The sequence below is a fragment of the Coptis chinensis genome, chromosome 7, assembly GCF_015680905.1.
Source record: "Coptis chinensis isolate HL-2020 chromosome 7, ASM1568090v1, whole genome shotgun sequence".
Lineage (NCBI taxonomy): Eukaryota > Viridiplantae > Streptophyta > Magnoliopsida > Ranunculales > Ranunculaceae > Coptis > Coptis chinensis.
In genome coordinates, this window is record NC_141462.1 from 6910771 (window position 1) to 6929888 (window position 19118).

At 42.9% G+C, this 19118-nt stretch overlaps 1 long non-coding RNA gene across 2 annotated transcripts; it reads left to right on the forward strand.

Annotated features, from left to right (window-relative positions):
- The first annotated feature begins 1004 nt into the window (after positions 1–1004).
- LOC147485645 (uncharacterized) lies at positions 1005–6688 on the forward strand. 2 transcript variants are annotated; one of them, XR_015201129.1, is made up of 4 exons: positions 1005–2023; positions 2186–2250; positions 2340–2659; positions 6333–6688. It is a non-coding gene; the product is annotated as an uncharacterized LOC147485645 (long non-coding RNA). The 2 variants fall into 2 exon arrangements; XR_015201130.1 differs by lacking the exon at positions 2186–2250.
- Positions 6689–19118: the final 12430 nt, after the last annotated feature.

A 19118-nucleotide genomic window follows, 5' to 3' on the forward strand; every position in this document is an offset into this window, starting at 1 on the left:
TCAGCATGCTTTCAGTCTATAATCAATTTTTTGTTGCTCAAAAGTAAGTGCAAACTATCTGATTGTCCTAGAAAATTAAACAGTGGTTCATCTCTTCAAGCATCTCATAACAGGGTAATCAGCAAGCTTGCAACTATCAAGGCAGACCCCTGCAATTACAACTACAAATAACCCAAATAGAACAATTACAATTACGTTACTCCGTAAGACTGTGATCATTAGAGGGATGTTCATATTCAATCATATCCAAAGAACAAAAAAACTCACTCATGATGTGAGGGGCTACCAATCCTTTAGCTCTCAAGAGCAATCCAACTAACTTACATATGTATTTTGCATATCTTATTTTGGAACTTTAAATATTGCAATGTTGCGGTAATAGAAATATATGGTGGAGGAAAATTAGGAAGAATAAGACTAAAAATTTTAATCGGATCAGGCCCATAACGGTTCGGTACATACTTAATCCAGAACCAATTCAATAAGAGTCTGGTTCTGATTTTCAAGACCCAAAACCGATCCAATATGCTAACTATCTGTTCCTGACCCATTTTTATTGGTTCAGACCGGATGGGGTATCAATTCTTACTCGACCCATTGCGAGCCCTAAATCCAACTAACTCTAATCCCCCTAACCTAAGCAACAAATAAGTTATGCACTGCAAAAGAAATTCTAGAAATAAACCAAAATGCATCACAAATTGATCTAACAATAAATAAAAAATAGCAAAGGACAAAGCATAATATGGACATTGGGATATTGCTGATTATAAATCTATCAAATTGGCGGTATTGCTGATTATAAACATTTGGATATTCTCGACATCGTAGACTCGCGGTTTTTCGATTCACAAGATATAATTGACAATGACTATTCTACTTGTTCTGAGAAGGACTGGCACCTCACTAGGCACTAGCCATCTATCTATTAACACTAACACTACTAAAGCGCTGTCCTTTACTGTGTTCTGAGAGCTCCACGTCATCTTTACAAATATATTAAAAGAAAGATGCGAAAAAAAAATTAATAACCGCCAAAGCGGTTTCGTTCACTCTCTCATATTTTCTTCCCCAAGCGTTGCAACAATTGAGGAGGACTCAATCCCTCACTGCAAATGCCCTCTTTCAATCCCTCAATATTTTCTAATCTGTTTCTTCCCTCTATTTTTCATTTACATCCCTCATCAGTTTTAATGTTGGTTTCTTGAAAACAACAGAGAAATTGCTCTCTTCTCCATTCCATTTTCTTCTCCTTCTTTAGTATTTTCATCTTCCGAAGAAACTATACCATGTGTTGTTTGAGAAAATGCCAAAGAAGATATTACTGCACTACTTACTTCATGTGTTTATTGTCTTTTTAGTTTTATGTCCCCACTAGGCATTTCAGTGCTATGTTATTCAAATATCATAATCGAATAGAAAATATTTGGGTTTAATCACAATCGAATAGAATTCACAACTTTCCATTTGAAATTGTTGCAGTCTGGTGCATATTACGTTGGGGTTCTTTCTGTAATACCCAGTATGTCAAGTATGAAGGACTGTTTCATTACATTGAACTGCCACAATCTGTTGACTATAGAACACCAGATGATCCCTTGGATTATTACGACTATTCTATGCTGCTCTATAAAGAAACTCCACCACTCAACATACCTACAAGTTACAGAAGTAGTTGTGAGATGTGACAGAGTCATATTCGCAAGTCTAATGTTAAAGCCAGCTATTAAAACAGTTACCCATTTCCTTCCTGAAATTCTTTTCATTTATATATATGCATCCAATCTTCAGTTTTCTTACTCAATTGACGTCTGACTTATGAGTTTAGCCATTTTTAGTATATTCAAAAACATTGTACTGTTTCTTTTATCTTTCTTTTAAAACGGTTCTTTGTTTATCCATTATTGGTATCCTCTATTTTTGTGCATAAATTAAGACTCAACATTTGTGCAGTGACTTCAGTGCAAGCCTTGCCAACTTAACAACCATGTGTATAACATTGTTCCATAAGCTTGCAAACAAGGTAATATTCCATTTTCTATTCTTCTTGAAAAAAAAAATCTACTCTGCCTGCTCTGTAAAAAACATTTTCTCAATTGAAGATAGAGTTCAATTATGTTAGCGTGGGGTGCTAAAACAAAGATTCATGATGTCTGAAGAGTTACATTATCTTTTCCTCTTCAAGGTGTTCATCTTTGGGTTACTAGAGATGTCTGGTCAGCAATATGGGTGTTGAGTGCTACAAAATAGGTTTTTTAAATCTGAGGTTTTAATCTTTTTTTCTTTTAAGGTGTTTATATAAGGGTGATTTAATATATATATTTATCTTTTGTTTACAGGGAGGAAAAAAATTAAAATTATATTTATGAGTGATCCCATACTCAGATCATCAAGCAAGCAATCTCCATTTTCAGTGAGAGCTAGGTCAGCAGTGACTGAATCAATCAATGCCTGGTGAAACTTTGATACTTCTTTCACTAGTGAAGCTTCAATTCATTGACAATCATTTTATTTCAAAAGGTCCTTTACTGAAGGGTAAAAGGCTCTGTTTGTCTCCTAGCTTGGAGCCCTTATCCTAATGCATGAGTATATTAATCTGATCACACAATTCCGCTCTCAAAAACTTCTGGAATCTACTTTTTCTTTGATAAATGACAAGGTATTACCTCTCTTTCACTGAATCTTTTTTATGTCGTTAAACCACTATAGTTATTAAATGTAATGTTTATATGAAATATTTTGATGGACCCCTCTTTTCTTTTTTCTTCCCTTTATTCCGATGATTTTTTTTCCCGACATTGTAACAATTAAACAACATTAAATACTGTCATCTTTGTTGACTGTGACTGCATTAGCTTTTGGACATTAACGGATATACATAGCAGGCTTGATATTGCAGGAATGCGCTATATAATCTTAATGTAGGAGAAACAAATTACTTTATTACTTACTAACCTATAGTTTCTTGATGTCTAATAACTTCCCGATAGTTTTCACAATTTAATTTTCACCCAAAGAGTCCCATACTCAACTCAGTTTAATTTTTAATTTGTATCATATTGAATACAGTTTGAACCCAAACAATCCATTTCATTACCATGTCTTTTGCAGTGCATAGTGATGTTGTGGTGCATTGCCACTACTATAGTTTCATGGTGTCTTTTGTTTTGTCCCCCCTTGCATCAATAATGTATTTTGTGTATATTTTACGAGTAGAATTAAAACTAAGTTACATTGACACGGACACGTGTGTCCATATCCGACATGGATACGAAGTGTCTGACACGGCAAGATATAAAAAATTGAGGTATATTACATACGGGTATGTGTTCATGTGTGCCCGACATGGACACGTGGATACGTATACCGACACAGATTTTTTTTGAAATATGGCATGTCCATGTAACATAGAATTAAAACAATGTCTCATTTATTTAGATTATACATACGACTGAAGCGTATCCGACATTATGTATGTATATATATAGGATCGAGACTAGGTTTGAATTGAAACAAGTTTTAGTGCATAATTTGAGATTCTTAAGTATAACAAGATGACACGCTGACCAAAAACAAGTTTGGCATTGATATGTTATATAAATTTAGAAGACGTTAATAAGTCAATACAGATATGGCAATGGAGGATTGCTTCTAGAAATGTTTAAAAGCCTCCAAAAGGCTGTGAGCACCATATGAAGTTTCCGAGATCATTGTTATTAATTAAAATGAAACGGAAGCATTTTGTGACTAGCACGATATAATATTGGTCGTCATTCTTATTCATTCTTGCAATTGTTTGTCAGAGTTCGGGCTGTTCCTACGCTAGGTATGTCTATATCTTAAGTTTCTTTATTACAAAAAGAATTTACACATCTAAGTTGCTTCCATGTGTCTTATTAGTTTTTGTGAAATTCGTTTGTTATGAAAAAAACACATCTACTTTGTGTAGGGGAGCAATATCCCCATTAAGGAACATTGCACACGCACGAAGCATAAGCGATCTCAATACATCGACCTCCAGGACCGATCTATCAAGCAGCTCCACTAAGGAACATTGCACACGCATGAAGCATAAGCGATCTCAATACATCGACCTCCAAGACCGGTCTATGAAGCAGCTCCTTCCATTATAGACAATTTACAAACCCATTATCCATACATTGCGCGATTTCCATCCGCCATGTATGTTATCCGCCATCCTTTTCATCAAGTTCCTTGCGGTTGTCATCCGGTAGCGATCTCGTTTCCAAAGAAGGCCGATACCTTTACTCGACCAAACCGCAATAATCGCTTTTTACCGTTCATTTGCGCCCGTGGTCATCCAAATACATAAACCGGGTTCACCGAGAACGGTATAATGCATGTACGCCTCAAACCGACCTTCACAGATGATTATTCCACCATTCGGAGGCCCTAACCCTTCACTACGGACGGTTTTTCAATTCAGCCGGGTTCAGATATTTCCGTGTCGGGAACATTGATCCCATAAGCCGCCCTCACATTTCAGAAACGAGCTAGCAAAGACGATGATCTACCGCCTACCGGGGTAACTCACTTGCTAAGCGTCATCTCCCTCGACCCGACGTGCATTTGCCACGCCACACGCCGATTCAGATCGATTATTACCCTCATCTACCCTAACTTCCTCATCCACTTCAGTCCGACCGCCACCACTCAACGAGTCTTCATTATCATCTTCATACTCTCCACAGCTCAGTGAAATCTCCCGAACCTCTTCCGAGCGAGTGTCGTCAGAATCCGACATTGTAATGTTTCCTTTTTATCAAATTAACTCAAGCTTAAACCCTACAGCCTAACACTGACCTACCAACTTAACAAATCGTACTGGAACGAGAAGAAAGCAAAGTGAAAATGAAAAGGAAACAGCAACAGAAGCACTCACCTGCAGAACCCTAGCTTGCGTTTTTGCGGAAGAAGGAAGTTGGAAATGCCTTTTTGGTTATCCCAAATTTGATTTTGCACAACCACCTGTTCAGTTACCAAGAAGTTATGATTACGGCCTATGATATAGCTCACACACGTGTCCAAGGACCTGTCTTTTCCAGAGTTCCGAATAACGCGGCGACACGATTCCTTTCCAACTGCTATGATTCTGTCACGTGCCAGCCACGCCCTAATTTTTCTTTCCCGCCAAAACCATCATGCTACAAGGTTCGAACTCAGCGGCATCTCAGTCAGAACGTTCACCATAGCTCGCTCATGCTCCGCACAAGTTTTGATTCTTCTCTCAGCAGATCGCTTACATGGACGCAACCAATCCACTGAGAGGGGGCTGTGTAGGGGAGCAATATCCCCATTAAGGAACATTGCACACGCACGAAGCATAAGCGATCTCAATACATCGACCTCCACGACCGATCTATGAAGCAGCTCCACTAAGGAACATTGCACACGCATGAAGCATAAGCGATCTCAATACATCGACCTCCAAGACCGGTCTATGAGCAGCTCCTTCCGTATAGGTGGTACGCTTAAATCTAGCCCGAGGCATCACAAAACGGGCAGAAGACTGGAGACTGAACGCCTCGGATAAAGACATACCCCACCATATGTAATCATCACCAAAATCTTACCTTTACTGGGAAATACGGGTTACCTCATCCGCTCCCAATCATCATATAACTCATAATAAGGATTACTCAACACCCGTTCGAAATCTCCTCCCTACATTTGTCCACAAGGGTCCACGTGTCCCAAAGATCTAAACTCTCCAAAGCCTATAAATACCACCTATTGGAACTACGTCAGACCTGATTCTTCTCTCCCCAAAAAGAAATCAAGAGAAGATACGTAGGCAGCTCGCTTAACAGCGAACTCGGTCTAATCAAAACCATAACCTCCCCTTTTCTACAGTAATTAGGAGAAAACCTAAACGCTCCTTTACACTTTGGATCTACTTTTTGTTTTTCCCTGAAAGTTTGATTTGATTTGCTTTTATTTGAAACTATGAAAAAAATGTTAGAATGCCAGTGACTTCATTACCCTAGATTGAATTTAACTATGTCAGACTTCATTACTCCTGCTCTCATGCTCAAATACTAATTTGTAGTAGAAACACAACACGCTTATTTGTTCATCAGTATTGACTCAACAAACTTAGTGCACTGAATGGAGTTCAAGAGCATTTGCCTAGCTTCATGTTTTTTTAAACATATATTTTTTCCCATTACAGTTGACCTGGGGATTGAGTATTTATAAAAGAGGAATAGCTAATGCACAATGTGTTGCTATTTGAGGCATCACTAGCAAAACAAATGTTGGGTATGATATTGTGAGGTCTATTACTGACAAAATCCTATTTGGCTTGGAAGGTGCAGAAATGGTGATCAACTTAAGTTTTAAGAAAGGAGTTGCTGACTTTACTGGTGCCATTTTTTTAGGGAAGTACAAAGAAGATAGGGAGGATACTTGCAATCTTGCAGATCCTAAACAATGCTCGGATTGGGCTTGGAGGCAAATACTGGGTGGTCGTTAAATTATATTTGAATTCCCTTTCTTCTGTTGTAATTTATGGTCTACCAAGCTTGCACCCTGGCCTTTCATGTATGGCCCAGTGGTATATTGTGAATACCAACCTGACTTCAAAGAAAATCCGATTATCTTGCCGAATTACTTAAGCGGCTAATTTTGTTATATATATTTTAAATTTATAGAAGACATTTTCTCATATTTTCGTCACGCATTTTACTAGCCTAGAATTGTTCCAGTTGGGACTCCAGCCATACAAGAAACAAGCTGATTGATCGCATCTTACTTCTTAGCAGTTCCCTTGAAAAAGGTGTCAGTCCGAGATGTTATTGTGCTCCCTTTTAATCTAAACAAACTTATGCATGTGGTGTGCAATCAACAACATACATGATCCATTGTCTTGACTCTTGACTCCTAATCCAAGTGCAATGTTAAACCTTGAAAACATATGATATTTCTCTTACAAATTAGAATAGATTTTTTGGTATAATCCTGTACAAAAGTAGTGTACTCGTGTTTATTTTGACAGTCCAGAAGGCAAATTAACACAGTTTTCCGCTTATAGAATCTTATCACTAGCACTTCACAGCGGTGTCTTTCTTCTATCTTGCTATTTTACTTTCAGCTTATGTTCCAAACACAGATTTGTTAAAAAAATATAAAATATCCTGCTGTATTTTCAAAATTTAGCTTTCACAACGCGGGTCTTTTCCAGATTGTCTTTCGCCAGACAATTAATATTCATAGATGATAAAGTTTTACACAAGCATTTTTTCAAAGTAGGAAAAAAAAAAGGAAAAAATTGAGTTCCATAGTCGTACTATGTTGTGGGTAGGATTTTCACGACCCAGGCTTATGGTTCAGTTCCCGTGCAATGTACGGGTAGACACGCTAGTATGAACTATACCAGGACTTGTCCTGCAGTTGTTGTCAATTATGGACAAATCTTTGTATTTGGAACAACCAACAAAAGAGATGATATTGATGTTTCATATTCTCAAGTGTATGAACCCGACAAGGATAAATGGTCACCACTATGTGGATCTCCTATCGGTGTTTATTATGATGATTATTATTATGATGGTATAGTCGCTGCCTGGTATTTCCTTCCGGGAAACCAGGGGGTTCTTATCTTTCCCGAGTCTAGTCAAACCTATCACCGATATAATTTTGCTGGAAATCAATGGACTTCTAGAAGGCGCCATTTTGCTTCTGATGATGATACTCAAAATCATGGTATTGTTACTCAAAAGCCACTTGTAGACGGTTTTATGTATCACTGTGATTCAGACAATGAAAGTGGCAGTGACAGTGGCGAATCCGATGAGTCTAAGTTTTATGACAAATCTGTAACTATTAGCGGGTTAGAGAAGGCTTTCCGCAAATATACCCATATTGATATGGAGATACCCATTTTGGTTCACCTACAATTATACAAGGCCTACTGAGCCTGCGAAACTTCCTTGTCTAACCTTTTCCATTGAGAGGTCGGGCAGTGCATTCACAGCAAAGGAGGAGCATTTCAACTTTTATCTCGTTAACGAATATGAATTTGAAGCTCTCAATGCCTTAACAATTGATACTGTGAGTATACGGCCTTTATCCTTTGTGTACTCGTGACAGTACTGTAAGGGAGTAAAATTCTCATTAAAGAATATTAAGTACGCATTAAATATAAGTAGAAATCGTAAACAAACTCATGACATCGACCTCCAAGATCGATCTGCGAACAGCTCGCTTCATGTAGGTGGTACACTTCAGCTCGCTCAAGAATATCTCAAGACGAACAAACGACCTGAGGCAGAACGCCTCAGATAAAGACATCATATCTAATCCAAATATAATCATTACCGGAACCTTACTTGTACTTCAAATCACCGTAAAATATGAACTACTGCACCTACTCCCTATGATCACGCAATTCCTACCAAAACTAACCTAACCCACGTTTATAATCTCCACCCTACATTTGTATATACCAGTACACGTGTCTTATGGATGAACACCCCCTTGTGCCTATAAATACCACCTACATGAACTACGTGAGACCTGATTCTTCTCTCCTACCAAAAACTCAAGAGAAGATACGTAGGCAGCTCGCTCGATAGCGAACTCGGTCTTTACTAAATCTAAACCCATTATCCCCTGATCTTAGTTGTAAAGGAAAACCAAAACGTCCCTTTACATTGGCGCCGTCTGTGGTCTCGATTACTTGAGAAACCACTTTCACACTAATCAAAAACCAGAATCTCAAGCCCATGAAGCATGGCAAGCCTCGAAGCTCAAGTTCAAAGCCTCGCAAACCAACTAGGTTTAACAAATGAGAGCATTTCCTTGCTCAGGCAGGAAAATGCTGCTCTACATGCGCAAGTAGATGCTCACCAACAACAACCAGTTGGTAACGTCGCTGAGAACGGCATCAATGAAGTTAATCAATAGATTAACGAACCGCCGCGAAATGATCGCCCGAGTGCGAAGAAAGGATGCAACCCAGATTGTTCAGAAAATGCTCAAGACGTATCGCACGTCTCCGTTCAGTGCTGAGGTACTCATTAAACCCTCTCCTCAAGATTTTGTTCAACCACGTTTCCCAATGTACGATGGCAGCACGTGCCCCGGTCAGCATGTGGCTCGCTACATTCAAAGCCTGACACTCTACAGTTCACTCGAGTTTGATCACCTTCACTGTCGATTATTTCCTGCCAGCCTCAAAGATGGTGCACTCGATTGGTTCTTCTCATTTGAGTTAAACTCGGTCAAGACCTTTGAGTAGCTTACTGATCTGTTTGCCAGTCAATACGTCCACAATAGACGTAAGAAAGCGGATCTTGATTCACTGTTCCAGCTATCATTTGGCGAAGATGAAACCATTCGGCAATTCCTAGGGCGGTTCAAGGCCGAACTACTATGTATGGAAAGCGGCCTGAAAGAGTCTTTCGCCACACTGGCATTCTCTAATGCCTGTCGAGTGCGTAACACCGATCTCTCTAGATCACTGATGAAAGAGCGTCCAGAAACGCTGTCCGAACTATATGCTCGGGTAGACAAATATATTAAATTGCAAGAAGGTTTGAAACGTTTGAAACTCCATGGCTTAGCAGAAGACCATGAGGTTGCAGCGATCTTTAATGACACCCCACGTGCCAAAAAGTGATCCAGGTCGCTTACAACCAAAATCGGGCAACCGATTGGACAACAGCAGAGAGTTCGCTATCCTGACACGCTCTCCCAGTTACATATTGGAAAAAATCAAGCGAGCTTCATATTTTCGACCTGATGTGAGGCAACCAACAGATCGACTTGACAAGCCCTACTGCGCATTCCACAAAGCAAAATGTCACGAAACCAATGCGTGCTGGGGGCTAAAACACTATCTTCAAGACCTCATTGAAGCTGGTCATATAAAACAGTACACCAACATTGCTGACGGCGACTTGCGCCATAAGCTCATGGCTCCCCGAGTGCGCAGTCGATCTCCACCTCGCCATGACCGCCAAAAGGTTCAAGCTCGCCCCCACAGCAGAGGACGTCCTAGAGACCGTTCTCGCCATAAGCGACGACAACACTCATCAGATCGCGACAATGCCAGAGCCATTCATATGATTACTTTCCCAGATGATTCTGTGACTTCCTCCAGAGAGAAAAGACGGCATGTCGGCGCTCTTCAAGATGTTTATCATTTCTCTTCACAAGCAGCACACGCCCCACGAACTTCAAGTCGCAACTCAGGAGATATCACTTTCACAGAGGCCGACCTCAACAAGGTCTGCCTCCCTCACAATAATGCACTCGTCGTCCATGTCAAGATCAGCGACTGGACAGTTAAGCGTATCTTGATCGACCCTGGTAGTTCGTGTGACATTTTGTTCTACCATACCATTCAAGAGATGAACCTACCTAAGTCCGTCTTTATAGATCTGATTGCTCCTCTTTACGGGTTCAATGGCTCCAGAGCCGACCCAATTGGTGATATCATACTCCCAGTGTTAGTGGGAACACGCGAAGATAGAGTTAGTTTCAATACGCATTTCAGCGTCTTGGACATTAAGTCATCCTACAACGCCATCCTAGGGCGGCGTTGGATACATCAAATGCAAGTTGTACCATCAACATTGCATCAAGTTCTCCGTTTCCCGGGCCCTAGAGGCATGATGGAGCTTCGGAGCAATAAGCTCGAGGCTTATCATTGTAACCAAGTCCTCTCAACGAATAAGACTGTCGATCTACCTCTCAGCACAAGCGACGAGCCTACCAGCTACACTATGGCCAAAGATTTGGTCGCAGAGGTCAGAACCAAAGTACCAAAGCAACACGCTGGGGGCTCCAGCAAGCAACAAGGTCTATCCGTCAGTGCAGATCCCATACGTCAATCAACCCATTGTTGCTCCACTAGTCATGATCCCAGAGGTCGCTTCATTTGTTGCTGCGCCACCTGCCAGGATCCTAGAGATCGCACCACCATGTGCCGCACAATCAGTACCGATTCCAAAGTTCACTCCAACCCCTAATGTTGTGACCACAGAGGCCACCTCAGCCCCTGTTGTCGTCGCCACAGAGGTCGCTCCGACCACAGCTGCCAAGCACATCGTCCCTCAAAGCGGCAAAGGATCTCCAGAGATTAATCCACTTGTGGATGCATCATCATCGAAGCAAAGACACCCCCCCCCCCCATGCAAAAAAAGAGCGAGTGAACTTAGGAACCGAAGACAACCCTAAATTCATCTATGTAGGGGCTAACCTTGACCCCACACTTAAGGCCCAGCTTGTAAACTTTTTGTCCATGAATAAAGATGTTTTCGCTTGGTCGTATGTCGATGTGCTCGGAATAGATCCTAATGTTGCGTGTCATAGATTAAATGTAAATCCCAATGCTAGACCAGTTCGTCAACGACCTCGCCGATTATCCCTGCGATTTCAGAAAGCCATCAATGATGAGGTTGACAAACTCAAGCAAGTCGGTTTCATCAGAAAAGTAGACTACCCAGACTGGATCGCCAACATAGTCGCAGTCCCAAAAAAGAATGGCACAGTTCGCCTCTGCGTCGATTTCACGAATGTAAATCAAGAAACACCGAAAGATAGTTTCCCTCTACCTCGCATTGACCGACTTGTCGACCAAACCTGTGGCCATGAGCTTCTCTCCTTCATGGACGTGTACAGTGGATACAACCAAATCCCACTCGCTGAAGAAGATCAAGAAAAGACATCATTCATCACAGAGCAAAGAATCTATTGTTACAACGTTCTCCCGTTCGGCCTTAAGAACGCTGGGGCTACATATCAGCATCTCGTTACTGACATGTTCCAGGACATGTTGGGGGACACCATGGAAGTCTACATCGACGACATGGTCGTCAAAAGTAAGAAAGCGGAAGACCACCTCACTCACCTCGAGCGAGCGTTCTCAAGGTTGCGCCGAACTCGAATGAAGCTTAATCTAGAGAAATGCCTCTTTGGAGCGTCCTCCAGAAAGTTCCTTGGGTACCAAGTATCACAAAGAGGGATCGAAGCTAACCCAGACCAAATCAGAGCGTTCTTGGATATGCCCGATCCACAGACAAAGAAGCAAATATAGAAGTTGTCAGGAATGGTCGCAGCACTAAACCGATTCATATCCAGAGCGTCTGACAAATGCCGACCGTTCTTACAACTTCTTAAGAAAGGCGAGCAGTTCTCGTGGAACGATCAGTGCCATCAAACATTCTCAACACTCAAAGAGTACCTGACTACACCTCCCGTCCTGGCCAAACCAACGGATGGCGAAATGCTGGGGCTATATTTAGCGATATCAGACTTTGCCATCAGCTCGGTTCTCTTCAAAGAAGAAAATAATTAAGAGAAACCGATCTACTTTACAAGTAAGACGCTCACTCTAGCATAAAAGAATTATTCTTACATTGAAAGAGCAGTGCTCGCATTATTATACTCGACGAGAAAGTTCAGGCCGTACTTTCAAGCACATCCGATCAAAGTACTTACCGATCTTCCCTTGAAGAAAATCCTTCACAAGGAAAACAAGACAACTCGCATGGCAGTATGGGCCGAAGAACTCGGCTAACACCACATGGAGTTCGTCCCCTGAACTTCTCATAAAGGTCAGGTCGTGGCAGATTTCCTAGCAGATTTCCCTGTTGATGACCCAAATTGGGAACCAGAAACAGAGATCGCACACACAAAGGAAAGTAACAAATCAGTCTGGTCTCTCTTTGTTGATGGTTCTAGCAACCCTGGATGGAGTGGAATCGAAGTCGTCTTAGTGTACCTAGATGGAGCTATGACAGAGAAATCAGTTCGAATCGACTTCGCAACCTCCAACAACGAGGTGGAGTACGAAACATTAATCATGGGACTTCGTATGGTGCTACAGCTCGGTGTAAAGGAACATCAAGTCTTTAGTGACTCGCAACTGGTTGTTCGCCAGATTGCAAAAGAGTATACTATCCACGAAGGTAACCTTTCGAAGTATCTCCAAATCGTTTATCATTTATTGCCTTCTTTTAAGAAAGCTACCATACACCATTTTTTGCGTGACGAGAACCGTCACGCAGATAGTTTAGCTTACTTAGCCACTCAAACACCAAGCTGCGCCCCAAGACAACTACTCATTGAGGTAGTCGACCGACCTGCCTATCAAGTCGAGCACGCCCTAGCAATCAGCGATCTATGCCCACTCTCTGATAATCAGCTGAGTCAAACATGGATGCAACCCATCATAGAATACATCCAACACGGCACACTCCCAGACGAGCGTACCAAGGCCAGGCAAATCCCATATCGGGCACATCGTTATTGCTTAGTTCATAACAAGTTGTTTTGAAAATCTGCTGGTGGACCACACTTGAGATGCATTAGTCCAGAACAAGGTCAATTGATTTTTGTTGAGATCCATGAAGGAGAGTGTGGAAACCATGCTGGAGGTCGCTCTTTGGCCCCTGGCGATTTTCCCAAAGGATATTTTGGCCCGCGATGCGGATCGATGCCAAAGCATACGCCCTCAAGTGCATAAAATGCCAAACATTCGGCCACAACATCATCCAACCAGCTCGCGAGCTGATCAATATAGCGAGCCCATGGCCATTTCACATGTGGGGCATGGACATCATGGGACCGTTCATCCCATAGAAAGCACCGGTTTTAAGCCGTCTTAGCTGCAACCGACTATTTCACTAAGTGGGTCGAAGCCATTCCATTAGCGCATGTCAAAGAGTCACATGTCAGAAACTTCATCTGGACTCACATCATAACTAGGTTTGGTTTGCCACACACATTGGTAATGGACAATGGCTCCCAGTTCAAGAGCAAAACAGTTAAAGAATTTCTAGCCAAGTGGAAGATCATTCATGCATTTTCTACTCCCTAATACGCCTAGAGCAATGGCCAATTAGAAGCCAGCAACAAAGCAATCTTAGAAAATTTGAAGAAAAAGATTGAAAAGAACAAGAGCCAATGACCAAATAAGTTAGAGAACATTTTGTGGGCTCATCGCACCACAACTCGTTCCAGCAGAGGCGAGTCTCCATTCTCCTTGTATTATGGCACGGTCGTTATCCCCACCGAACCGACGGTACCACCAATTTCGATTAGAACTTCGCCGAAGTCGGGACACAATGACTCTGTCTTAGCACGAGAGATCGACTTGTTAGAAGAACGGCGTGATCTAGCCGCCATCATAATTGCATCTTATCAACAAATTCTGAAAAAATCCTACAACAAGCGAGTGCATCCTCGATCTTTTCAACACGGCGATCTAGTTCTGAAAAAGACACAAGATGACTCTAAACTAGCTCCAACACAGAGTGGAACGCGTTGTGGGCAATGGAGCATATTGGATCAAAACTTCGAGGGGAAATTATTGCCACGCCCTTGGAATACTTATTTGTTAAAGAAGTTTTATCAATAAAACTACATTATTGTATATTCCATGTTTATTTGCTGTCAATTCAAGTTTAGTTCTTTTATGTTTGCTATTATCATATACTCTGGTTATGGTCATCGCTAAAGTCATGCAATTCGCGCCACAAGCGCTACTAGCACATGCACACTGTCAAAAGAAAGAATGCTCTCAGTGAGCCATACGCTTTCAGAAGCTACCACGCTCTCTTGAGCCTACAGGCTCCATAGCTTCTTCGAGTCTTGCCAGTCGAGGACCTTTACTTCTAGGATCGACTGAGCGAGAACGCTCTCAGTGAGCCATACGCTTTCAGAAGCTACCACGCTCTCCATGACCACTACGCTCTCTTGAGCTTACAGGCTCCATAGCCTCTCCGAGTTTCGCTAGTCGAGGACCTATACTTCTAGGATCGACCGCGAGAGCGGCTGAACGATGAGCCAGCCATACTTCCGAAGCTACCACGCCCACGTGAGCACTACGCTCTCTTGAGCCTACATGCTCCATAGCCTCTCCGAGTCTCGCTAGTCGAGGACCTATACTTCTAGGATCGACTGAGCGAGAACGCTCTCAGTGAGCCATACGCTTTCATAAGCTACCACGCTGTCTGTAAGCAACACGTTTTCATAACCTATTGCTAACCTGACTACACGTTTGATATATGGACAATTCCCTTATCAAACTATTGCTAACCTAACAGTACTGTCGTCATCCGCGGTCAGCCCGCAAAACAGAACGATACTTACGAGCACAACACTTCCTTAAGCTAAGTCTCAGGCTCCATAACCACTTCACATCATAAGCATAACAAACAGAATAATAGCTACAAGCAATCAAGCAGAAACATGCATTCCATATACATCCGTCAATAGAACTGCCGGCCAATGCAGGACACTAGTTCATGACTCCACCGATCTGCTGGGTCTACCCAGGAAATCCAGATCGGTGCTTCGTACAAGTTGACAAAATTATTGAACTGCCACTTTCATGGAAACCAGTTCAACGTATCAAAAAGGCGGACTACTCAGGCAAGCCTGAAAACATAGCACTATTGTTTAACTCTCACACTGAGAGAAGAATAGACAAAATAATCACAAAGTTTCGATAGCCACAAGCACCAGGGAAGAAATCACCATCAGGGATCAGCTACAACATGCTTGTCTTTCGGGGCAACACTGGTCGAGGGAGTATTCCTTGCAGCTCTCAGTACCACGCACATACCCGTACCCTGGTCCCCACCATCACACGCTTTTTAAGTTGGAAATATTTCTCATCAAGTTCAGCGTATTGGATATAGGCTGTGGTGTACGCATCTTGCGCTTTGCGTGCGACCCCCTGACACTGCTTGGCATACTTAGTAACTTCAGCTAACTTCCCTTGCAGAACAATCATCGCGTCCATAAGCTTAGCATTCTCCTCAGCCACAGCACGACACTTGGTAGTCATCGCTTCCAGCTTCTTCTTGTCAACTCCCCACGCAGCTCGCATACATCCTAGCTCGACTTGAGAGTTGACATCAGTACCAGCGTGCTGCATAGTGTTCTTCAGTTTGTCGTACCCCGCAAGAAACTGCTAGTACAAGACCAAGGTCAAAGTCGCTCGGGAAACAGAAAGAGAAATATAACACATAAACGCTCACCAAACAAGTATCCATATCCATGGTTCCTAACAGCGTTTCCATATCTTCATCTTCCACTTTAGCCTTGTCACCATCCAACACGATCCCTTTCAGAAGACTGGTCACTATGGGTGCTGAGTGGAAGCTGCAGTCAGAACGTTTCATAGCACGCTTCTTCCCCATCTTCCCCATATAGTAGAATTCGCTCCCCACATCCCCAAGACGTAGGGGCGAACTCTCACCGGTGACGTGGTGACCTTGCCCCAAGTCGCTACACTCCTCAGTAGCATGATCGGTATCATCCACTCGCCGGGGAGACCTGAATACAATACTACCAGTCGCGCGACCTGATCTCCTAGGACGCTTGTTGCTTGTTGTCGCTGAAGCGACAACCTTCCTTTTACCACGATCACCATGCACATGAGGATGGAACTCCATTTCCTCCATTATCAGAGGAGAGGTCTCCCTCAAACTCCCCTCTCCTCTAGTATATTTGCGGCATCTAGCCATAATGAAACCTACGAACAAGAATGACACTGTGCGAGTTAACAAACAAACTACAAATTCCTTCTCATAAGGTATATCCAAAAATGGAAACATACATACCTGAAGAAGCAGCGAAGAAAGTGGTGCACAACGGTATGGAGAAGAGAAGCTAAAGCAGGAAGACAAGCAATTGCTTTTGGTATTCTAGGAACAGTTCTACTTATTATGATATAACGTATCTTTCCTAGGTACATCATAATTACATTGAGACTCCAAACGTTAGGCCACCTGGCAGCCATCATTGCACTCCTCCAACCGCTCATTTTCCTACACGTGTCATACACGTGAGGAAATACTTCCATCCTCAGGAACGAATAGAACAACATATGTCCTACTCTATTTGCAGTTCATAGCAAGCTAGTAACTCTCATTACAGGCGACCTACAAAACTAAGGACAATTTAACGACAAGACGCTCATTCAAGCCTACATATTACTTGAAGATCACTTACTCTTGCAAGGCATCCGTTACGCAATCACATAGATATAACAATATCACCATTCATACATTCAACCAAGCAAAAGGCAAACACAATAGAGAAGCAAGCAACAAACATAGCATATAAGCAAAAAGCGAGCTGCTCGGGCAGGCCCTAACCACAGTTCGCGTCATAGCCGAGTTGTTAAGTCTACTCAGGAAATCCAACTCGGCTAACCAACATTCATCATCACATGGCCACCCCAGACCAGTACGGGGCACCAGATCGTTCAGTGTAGTAACAAATAAAAACAAGAAAAGTGAACTACCCAGGTTACCCCAGGAAACCAGCTCTATTGTATCATAACTTACAAGCATTCAAGTTAACAAACCAATATCACAGCTCGCCATCTCCAGGCAAGACAACCAGACCTCCAACTACCAGCGACTCTTCAACTTCAGCATCCCTCCCCTCGACCACGACTGACACACCATCCAAATCTAAACTCATAAGTACATCAGAAGTAGCAGCTTCAGTTCGAGGTAAAACAACCTCTGGCGCGACCAATGTAGAAGTAAGAGAACCACCGGCATCTCCCTGCACCTGTACCACTGAGGTACGAGGAACCCCACGTGCATGCTCCTCCTTCAAAGCTTTATAATCTGCTTCTAGATCAACAAAGTCAATATCCAGATCGTCATAAGCTTTCGTAATGTCTTGAGCAACTTTCTTGCAGTGAAAGGCGTACTCATTCAACCTACCAATTTCCACAATCGCTACATTAATGTTCTCTTCAGCACCCTGTAGTTTCAGCTTCAGATCTTCTACCTAGGTATCCTTCAGCATCTTTGCCAGACTAAGAGCTTGGTGCGCTTTTTTCAGTTCCTCAAGCTCCTTGTGCTCCATCTTAGCGGCGTCTTGATCGTTCTTCAGCTCGTCTGTCAGCTTCACCATAGTTTCTCTATCTGTTTCAGCAAACTGGGCAATCTCCTTCAGCTTCTGGAACCCACTCACAAGCTATAGTCGCACACATATGTTAATAATCAGTTCGCGGTAACTTACATAAGCGAACAAATACATCAAAATGGGACAAATCCACGTACCAGACATTGCGCGATTTCCATCCGCTTCAGGTAATCAGCTAGCCCCTTGTTATTCAACTCCTTACGGTTGCCGTCTAGAGCTATCTGTTCCAGTAGACAAGCTGATACCTTGCTCGACCTGAAGCTACAATCAGTTCGCCTCACAGTTCGTTGCACCCCGTTGTCATCCAAATACACAAACTGTGACTCTGAGTCATCAGCAGCCATAGGTGACTTCCCACTAACCTTACGGGGACCCTTTGCCTTCGCCAGCGGACTAGGCTCTCACACCACAGGGGACGGGCTCGACCCTGCCCCAAAAGTTACCAGGTCCATGACCTGCTCTGGCGACTCGACCACCACCTGAACCACCCCGTGCTGGAGCTCTCACCCCGAACGTGCCTCGCAACTTTGGCAACTCGGGTAGTGTCTTGCTTCGAAGCGTCGGTTTTCCTCTTCTCCGACCTGTTCCTTGCACGAGGATTGAAGACCACCATCTCCGGCTCTACAGGAGCATCAATCGACCCCCTTTCGGGTCGGTAGCTCGACCCACCTGCCCCAGAGGCACCAGCACCTCCAGAGGGTCGCCTCAAGCTGCCACGACCCCGGTTCCTATCCTCCCGAGTTACCAAGTCACTTGTGCGTGTCTCCATCACTCTCCTAGTTTGACCTCGAGCCCGCTCCTTCTGAGCCTTTCTTTTCTCTCGGATCGCTGGACCTCCCTTTTCTACAAAGAAATGGGCTACTTCGGGCAGCTTCGCTTGTTTATGTGCTCGAGTCAACCACGCGAACCTCTCTATCTCCCCCCGATCAGTTCATATCTTTATAGGAAAATCTACAAACAAAGCAAAGACACGGGTCAGTTAAAATAATAGTAAATCACCCAGTAAAACGACAAATGCAAGACACTCCCACCCACCGGAGATATTACAAATCATAGTTTGCAACCTACATCCGCTAGCACAGTAGTTGCCAACTAGCAGTAACGGCCTCTTTGTCCAAGCCTCGTTGCTTACACCGTCAATCACACCAGAACGCGTCGCCATAGTTTGTAAGCTAAAGTTGAAATTACCAGAT